The sequence below is a fragment of the Babylonia areolata genome, chromosome 19, assembly GCF_041734735.1.
Source record: "Babylonia areolata isolate BAREFJ2019XMU chromosome 19, ASM4173473v1, whole genome shotgun sequence".
Classification (NCBI taxonomy): domain Eukaryota; kingdom Metazoa; phylum Mollusca; class Gastropoda; order Neogastropoda; family Buccinidae; genus Babylonia; species Babylonia areolata.
The window spans coordinates 3,132,515-3,141,298 of NC_134894.1; the positions used below are offsets into that span (position 1 = coordinate 3,132,515).

The 8,784-nt window shown below is 47.7% G+C and overlaps 1 non-coding gene across 1 annotated transcript; it reads right to left on the reverse strand.

Moving 5' to 3' along the window:
* Positions 1-5,429: 5,429 nt before the first annotated feature.
* On the reverse strand, positions 5,430-5,502 carry Trnat-ugu (transfer RNA threonine (anticodon UGU)). Its single transcript has one exon. It is a non-coding gene; the product is annotated as a tRNA-Thr (tRNA).
* Between the last annotated feature and the right edge of the window lie 3,282 nt (positions 5,503-8,784).

Sequence of the window (8,784 nt, forward strand, 5' to 3'; positions counted from 1 at the left end):
GGAAGGTATCAAACATTATGGATAATAACGGATGCCTGAGTTTCACAGAATCAGCAGGTGACTGGAGGAAGGTATCAAACATTATGGATAATAACGGATGCCTGAGTTTCACAGAATCAGCAGGTGACTGGAGGAAGGTATCAAACATTATGGATAATAACGGATGCCTGAGTTTCACAGAATCAGCAGGTGACTGGAGGAAGGTATCAAACATTATGGATAATAACGGATGCCTGAGTTTCACAGAATCAGCAGGTGACTGGAGGAAGATATCAAACATGATGGCATAATAATTGGTGCCTGAGGTTCACAGAATCAACAGGTGACTGGAGTAAGATATCAAACATTATGGCATAATAACGGATGTCTGAGTTGGGTTTTTTGTTGTTGTTTTTTTCCATTTTTCTTCTCTTTTTTTTTGTATCCGGCTTTTGTTACATCCAACACACCGGTTATAACGAATTTCTATAAGGTTGCTTCGTTATATCCGGCGTCTCTCTCTCTCTCTCTCTCTCTCTCTCTCTCTCTCTCTCTCTCTCTCTCTCTCTCTCTCTCTCTCACACACACATACACACACACACACACACATTCACGCGTGCGTGTATGTGCCTGCTTACATGGGCAGTAATCAAGCTCGTTTCCTAGGCTGTTGTAAACTTATGTCTTTCCAAAATATGGCTGTAAATTGATGGAAACGGTTAATGGAAACAGATCACTTGGGCCTGTATTGCAATTTGAATGCTTAGAAAGTGATAATAAGTAAGACAAGCGAACAAAATTTACTGTATTATTTGGAAGACTTCAGAAGGTTGTCAGAAGAAATCACACAGCGCCACTGAAATAACTTTTCTCCAAATAAAAGCCTGACACTCTCCTCCCCCTTCACCCCACCATCATCCTCCCCCTTCACCCCACCATCATCCTCCCCCTTCACCCCACCATCATCCTCCCCCTTCACCCCACCATCATCCTCCCCCTTCACCCCACCATCATCCTCCCCCTTCACCCCACCATCATCCTCCCCCTTCACCCCACCATCATCCTCCCCCTTCACCCCACCATCATCCTCCCCCTTCACCCCACCATCATCCTTCCCCTTCACCCCACCATCATCCTTCCACCATCATCCTCCCCCTTCACCCCACCATCATCCTCCCCCTTCACCCCACCTTCATCCTCCCCCTTCACCCCACCATCATCCTCCCCCTTCACCCCACCATCATCCTTCCAGCATCTCTCCTCCCCCTTCACCCCACCATCATCCTCCCCCTTCACCCCACCATCATCCTCCCCCTTCACCCCACCTCACCTCCCTTCACCCACCATCATCCTCCCCTTCACCCACACATCATCCTTCCACATCATCCTTCCCCTTCACCCCACCATCATCCTCCCTCACACCATCACCCCCCCTCCCCCACATCATCCTCCCCCTTCACCCCACCATCACCTCCCCTTCACCCCACCATCATCCTCCCCTTCACCCACCATCATCCCCCCTTCCCCCACCATCTCCTCCCCTTCACCCCACCATCCTCACCATCTCCTCCCCTTCACCCCACCATCATCCTCCCCTTCACCCCACCATCATCCTCCCCCTTCACCCCTCATCCTCCCCTTCACCCCACCATCATCCTCCCCCTTCACCCCATCATCCTCACCTCATCCTCCCCTTCATCCTCACCTTCATCCCCACCATCATCCTCCCCCTTCACCCCCATCCTAACATACCTTCCCCACATCCCCTTCACCCACCACATCTCCCCTTCACCCCACCATCATCCTCCCCCTTCACCCCACCATCATCCTTCCACTCTCTCACCCTCACCCCATCATCCTTCCCTTACCCCACCATCATCCTCCCCCTTCCACCCCTCTCATCACCCCCCCCTTTCACCCCACCATCATCCCTCCCCCCTTCACACCCACCATCATCCTCCCCCTTCAACCCCACCATCATCCTACCCCTTCACCCCATCATCATCCTCCCCTTCACCCCCCCATCATCCTCCCCCCTTCACCCCACCATCATCCTCCGCCCTCCCCCTCATCTCCTCAGCATCATCCTCCCCCTTCAACCCCACCATCATCCTCCCCCTTCACCCCACCATCATCCTCCCCCTTCACCCCACCATCATCCTCCCCCTTCACCCCACCATCATCCTCCCCCTTCACCCCACCATCATCCTCCCCCTTCACCCCTCATCATCCTCCCCCTTCACCCCCACCATCATTCCTCCCCCTTCACCCCACCATCATCCTTCCTCACCTTGCACCCCACCATCATCCTTCCAGCCATCATCCTTCCCCCTTCACCCCACCATCATCCTCCCGCATCTCCCACCCCTCACCACATCATCCTCCCCCTTCACCCCACCATCATCCTCCCCCTTCACCCCACCATCATCCTTCCCCTTCACCCCACCATCATCCTCCCCCTTCACCCCACCATCATCCTTCCACCATCATCCTCCCCCTTCACCCCACCATCATCCTTCCACCATCATCCTCCCCCTTCACCCCACCATCATCCTCCCCCTTCACCCCACCATCATCCTCCCCCTTCACCCCACCATCATCCTCCCCCTTCACCCCACCATCATCCTTCCACCATCATCCTCCCCCTTCACCCCACCATCATCCTCCCCCTTCACCCCACCATCATCCTCCCCTTCACCCCACCATCATCCTTCCACCATCATCCTTCCACCATCATCCTTCCACCATCATCCTTCCCCTTCACCCCACCATCATCCTTCCACCATCATCCTCCCCCTTCACCCCACCATCATCCTCCCCCTTCACCCCACCATCATCCTTCCCCTTCACCCCACCATCATCCTTCCCCTTCACCCCACCATCATCCTTCCACCATCATCCTTCCCCTTCACCCCACCATCATCCTCCCCCTTCACCCCACCATCATCCTTCCCCTTCACCCCACCATCATCCTTCCACCATCATCCTCCCCCTTCACCCACCATCATCCTTCCACATCTCTCCTCCCCCTTCACCCCACCATCATCCTCCCCCTTCACCCCCCACCATCATCCTCCCCCTTCACCCCACCATCATCCTCCCCCTTCACCCCACCATCATCCTCCCTCTTCACCCCACCATCATCCTCCCCCTTCACCCCACCATCATCCTTCCCCTTCACCCCACCATCATCCTCCCCCTTCACCCCATCATCATCCCCCCCCTTCACCCCACCATCATCCTCCCCCTTCACCCCACCATCATCCTCCCCCTTCACCCCACCATCATCCTCCCCCTTCACCCCACCATCATCCCCTTCCAGCATCATCCTCCCCCTTCACCCCACCATCATCCTCCCCCTTCACCCCACCATCATCCTCCCCCTTCACCCCACCATCATCCTCCCCCTTCACCCCACCATCATCCTTCCAGCATCTCTCCTCCCCCTTCACCCCACCATCATCCTTCCAGCATCTCTCCTCCCCCTTCACCCCACCATCATCCTCCCCCTTCACCCCACCATCATCCTCCCCCTTCACCCCACCATCATCCTCCCTCTTCACCCCACCATCATCCTTCCAGCATCTCTCCTCCCCCTTCACCCCACCATCATCCTCCCCCTTCACCCCACCATCATCCTTCCAGCATCTCTCCTCCCCCTTCACCCCACCATCATCCTTCCACCATCATCCTCCCCCTTCACCCCACCATCATCCTCCCCCTTCACCCCACCATCACCCTCCCCCTTCACCCCACCATCATCCTCCCCCTTCACCCCACCATCATCCTCCCCCTTCACCCCACCATCATCCTTCCACCATCATCCTCCCCCTTCACCCCACCATCATCCTTCCAGCATCTCTCCTCCGTCTGCAGTCATTGAACGTTTGTCCCCACGTGAGTCGACCACTCAGTTTCGACAATCACAGGGACTCGATTTACAGGACATACAATACGATTTCAAGTTATTGCTTATGAGTTACAGACATGATGTTTACTATAAAACAAACAAACAGCAAAACAAAACAAAACAAAAAAGTGAGCTTTTAATACCTATACGTGTATGTGAAGTTGAGTAAAAAAGCAAAACAAAAAAACAACAACTTATGAAACAAGCTTAGGGTTATACAGCAAGTCAAACACATGTATAAATATGTGTGATTTCTATTTGGAGCAACTTGACGCATCAGTAGAAAGCTCTATATATTTATATATTTATTCATTTATTTTTATTTTATTTTTTTTTATTATTACTACTACCTTTTTATATTATAATTATTTATTTATTTATTTGTGTAAGCTTATCTATTATTTATTTATTCACCTTTTTTTTTCTTTTCTTTTTTTTCTCAAGGCCTGACTAAGCGCATTGGGTTACGCTGCTGGTCAGGCATCTGCTTGGCAGATGTGGTGTAGCGTATATGGATTTGTCCGAACGCAGTGACACCTCCTTGAGCTACTGAAACTGAAACTGAAACTATATTTCATGTGTCTGTGTAGACACTCCTTCATCTCCCAAGAATAGCCAGCGACAGTATGAAACAATGATTACTATACATCGCAGCCGGTGAACTAACCAACCAGGCGTGGAATGGTTCCTGAATGAACACTAAAGTATATAACCACTTCGCTATATCCGGCTTGAACTCTTCACAGGGCCGAACATATGATTCGCGACACACACACACACACACACACACACACACACTCACACTCTCTCTCTCTCTCTCTCTCTCTCTCTCTTATCTAACTGGTAAAATCGATCCTGCTCACAAACGAGCTCTTTGTAAACCCAGATCGAATATACGGCGCGCATGATCTGAATATTGATTGAGGAAGATTTGCAAACTTTCCAAGAGAAAAGAGGTTATGTAACATGTGTGAAGCTGTTGAAGATGAATTCCATTTCCTAGATACGTGTATTTTGTTTCCGGCATAATTTGCCGGCGAAACAATCTAACAATTAAGTCAGTGTACATCACTGAGTCACAATTAACTATCAGATGTGGTCATTTGAAAGATACCGGACATAAATCCTGAAAACAAGTGCCTTATTCGATTGCGATAATTATTTATTTATTAAAATATATATTATATATATATAAAAAAAATTGCCAAATTTGAATTTGATTGCATGCGTCTTCGATGACCGTTTCTCTCTTTGTTCATTTTGTTGTGCCTATTAATCCTTTGGGGTTTCATGACAATATTTAAAGTCCAGTCGATTGAGTCACACACACACACACACACACACACCGAGAGTCAGTAGAACTGTATACAGGGGAATTTTCAGTTTCAAGAACGAGAGTTGTGAATGGATGTCGACTTCGACTGATCCATTGACCAATACACTATACCTTATCTGTTGTTAAAAAAAATAATAATAAAAAGAGAGAGAGAGAGAGAGAGAGAAAGTCCAGCCTTTGCGCTGGTCGTACTTGTAAAAAAACAGCCCCCAGGGAGGATCGAACTCCCGACCCCTGGTTTACAAGACCAGTGCTCTAACCACTGAGCTATGGAGGCAGCTGTAAAGCATGTACAAATTATTTTACTAATGGCTATGGTGATCGTTTGCTTGGTTGTCCAGAGAGTGTTCTCGGTTTTTCTTTGCGGTATTCACCACTGATCACATTCAGCTGCTCATGCCACCGATCAGTGGTCATCTTGTTAAAATCCTACTAAAAATTAACCAGCCACAACTCATTTTACTACCATTATTTAATCCCTGTTGAACGCACGCGCACGCTACAGCTGGGATTATACCGGCGAACATTTAGAGTTCGTCAGGTGTGAAGCGGACTGGTCTGTATGCGAAAACCTTTTAAACAAAAATAAATGAATATAATGCCGGACTTTCGCTTAAACCCTGATCAGGCCTTGGGAGCTAAACCCTGGCTCGCCAACGCCGAGGCACAACCAAAGACACTAGTGTCTATGGCACAACCAACAGTTTTCCATCATCACCACCAGAACACAGTACAGAGGCTGTTCAGTTTTACCCAGGACAATCATAGACTGGAACTGCCTGCCCCAAGTAGCTGTGGAGGCCAACCGCTTGACACTTTTGTGTCAAGGGTCTCCAAGCAGTAAACAACACTTCCACTGGCCCCCACACCCCACGCCACCTCCCCCACCCCACCCACACCTCTCCCACCCCGATCCCCAATCCCATTACCTTCTGTCCCTCTTCACACCCCCAGAACAGCAGTCGAATAATGCCACCTTCACCTCTTCCTCGTCTTCACATCATCAAGGAATACCAGCTACAAAATAGTAGTAGCGAACCCCCACTCAGTTGTAAGCTGATCACTGAATCGTCACTGACTCAAAACATGTGCATTTGTTGTCATGTGTGTGTGTGTGTGTGTGTGTGTGTGTGTGTGCGCGTGTGTGCACTTGCATATATAATGAGTGTTAACGTGTAAATATGTGTGATGTATATAAACATGTATGTATATATGCTCACACAAACAAATCACAAGCAAACACACACACACACACACACACACACACTCATGCAAACACATGTATGGATAATGTGCATTCACATGTAACTGTGTGTGATGTATATAAACATGTACTCATACAAAGAAATTACACACACACACACACACACACACACACACACACACACAGATCAAGAGAGAGGGGAAGACGTATACACTTTGATTTCAATACGTCAACAGCTGCACACATAATGTTGTTTAAAAAATGTTTTATTTACATAACAGCAGTCTGATTAACACAGTGATAATTTCAATACCCAATGAATTTCATATCAGTCATAATTACCGTAAAGTTATTATTTATGGGGAATGGAAGCAGCAGGAAAGGTATTAGTGACAAGGATTACTATCCATAATATTGTGTCTAGTATCCAAGCACACACACACACACACACACACACACACACACACGCTTGTCTAACAGCACACACATATATATAAAGACATAAAAACATTGTACAATTTATTACAACTACTACTACACCACTCGCGTACAGTCGAGGAGGAGGAATTTTGTTTAATGTCCCATCACACATATTGGTGATAGCAGATTTTTGTTAAAGCATAGCATCTATATTTCAATTTTGAATATTGTATTGGCCTGCAAGTACACACATGCAAACGCCTATGCCTGGTGGTTCCAGACTTTCCCAGCATCCCAGGAGAAAGAAAGCCAGCACAGAGAGAGTGCAGACTGCCAGCAGCCTTCCTCCCTCCTTACACGTGATGGAGTACTAACCCTGTTCTTGAATTGTAGCCTCAGTAGAATATAGTACCTTGTAAACTAATTCTTCATGAGTTGAGTGTATGTCAGATTAAATGTGAACATAGGAACATGACAGTCTTTTCCCAACCTTGACGCAAACATTTTGAAAAACTATCGACCAGTTTCTACTCTTCCATTCCTGTCCAAACTCCTTGAAAAAGCTGTCCTGAAGCAGCTCAACAATCACCTTGGTTTCAACAATCTCATCCACCCATTTCAGTTTGCCTATCGTGCTGACCGCAGCACCAAAACCACTCTCCTCCACATCCTGAATAACCTACTGCTAGCGTCCGACTCACTCTTCTCGACTTGTCAGCCGCCTTTGACATGACAGACCATTCAATCCTTCTTTCCCGTCTTCATTTTACATTTGGTATCAACGGCACTGTTCTAAACTGGTTCAAATCTTATCCCACTGATCGATTCCAGTCTGTCATTGTTGATAATTTCCAGTCTGAACCTGTTAAAATTGAACATGGAGTCCCACAGGGATCTGGTTTAGGCCCGGTCCTCTTCACACTGTACACTGCTCCTCTCGCTGAAATTATCAACCGTTATAATGTCAGTCATCATTCTTATGCTGATGGCACTCAACTCCAGAAGAGTGATACCCCCTGAAAAACTGTTGTCGCTCTTGCAAGAAACATCTAACTGCTTCCTGGACATTCAAAATCGGATGACTCTAAATAAGTTACAGTTGAACGCGGACAAAACTGAAGCAATGATCATAGGAACTAAACAAAAACTCTCTTCCATCACAACTGACACAATCAAACTTGGCAGTACATCCATCCCTCTTTCCAGTTCAGTCAGGAACCTCGGCATTGTCCTTGTCAACACACTGTCCATGCAAAAAATTATCAGTCAGACATGTCAATCCTGCTACTATCAATTGCGGCGCATCAGTTCCATCTGGAAATATCTGTCCATTGACGCAACATCTAGACTTGTTGTTTCTCTTATTCTCTCTCACCATGACTACTGTAACTCTCTATTGTCTGGTTTGCCTGCTTCATCCATTCAGTCCCTTCAGCGCATACAAAACTCTGCTGCCAGACTCGTCCTCAGAAAGAAAAGATCTGAGCACATCACTCCTCTTTTGCAACATCTCCACTGGCTCCCTGTCTCACATAGAATAAAGCACAAGATCAGCACTCTATGTTATAAATGTATTCACAAATCAGCCCCTTCCTATCTCTGTTGCTGCCTTCACCTCTACACTCCATCTCGCTCACTATGATCAGTTTCGGATCCACTTTGCTTACGCATACCCAGATTCAAACTCTCGACTGTTGGCCGCCATTCTTTCTCCATCTCTGGACCTTGCAATTGGAATGAACTTCCTCTTTCGCTTCGTCAAGTCTCCACACTCAGCTCTTTGAAGTCTGGCTTTAAAACCCACCTCTTCCCAAAATAGCCTCCCTTCCCTGCCTCTTCCTTGTCTTCAGTTTCTCCAGTTTTAGAGTTATGCATGCGTGTGAATGACTGGTGCGAAAGCGCTTTGGTTTGTCTATGCACAAGATTCAGCACTAT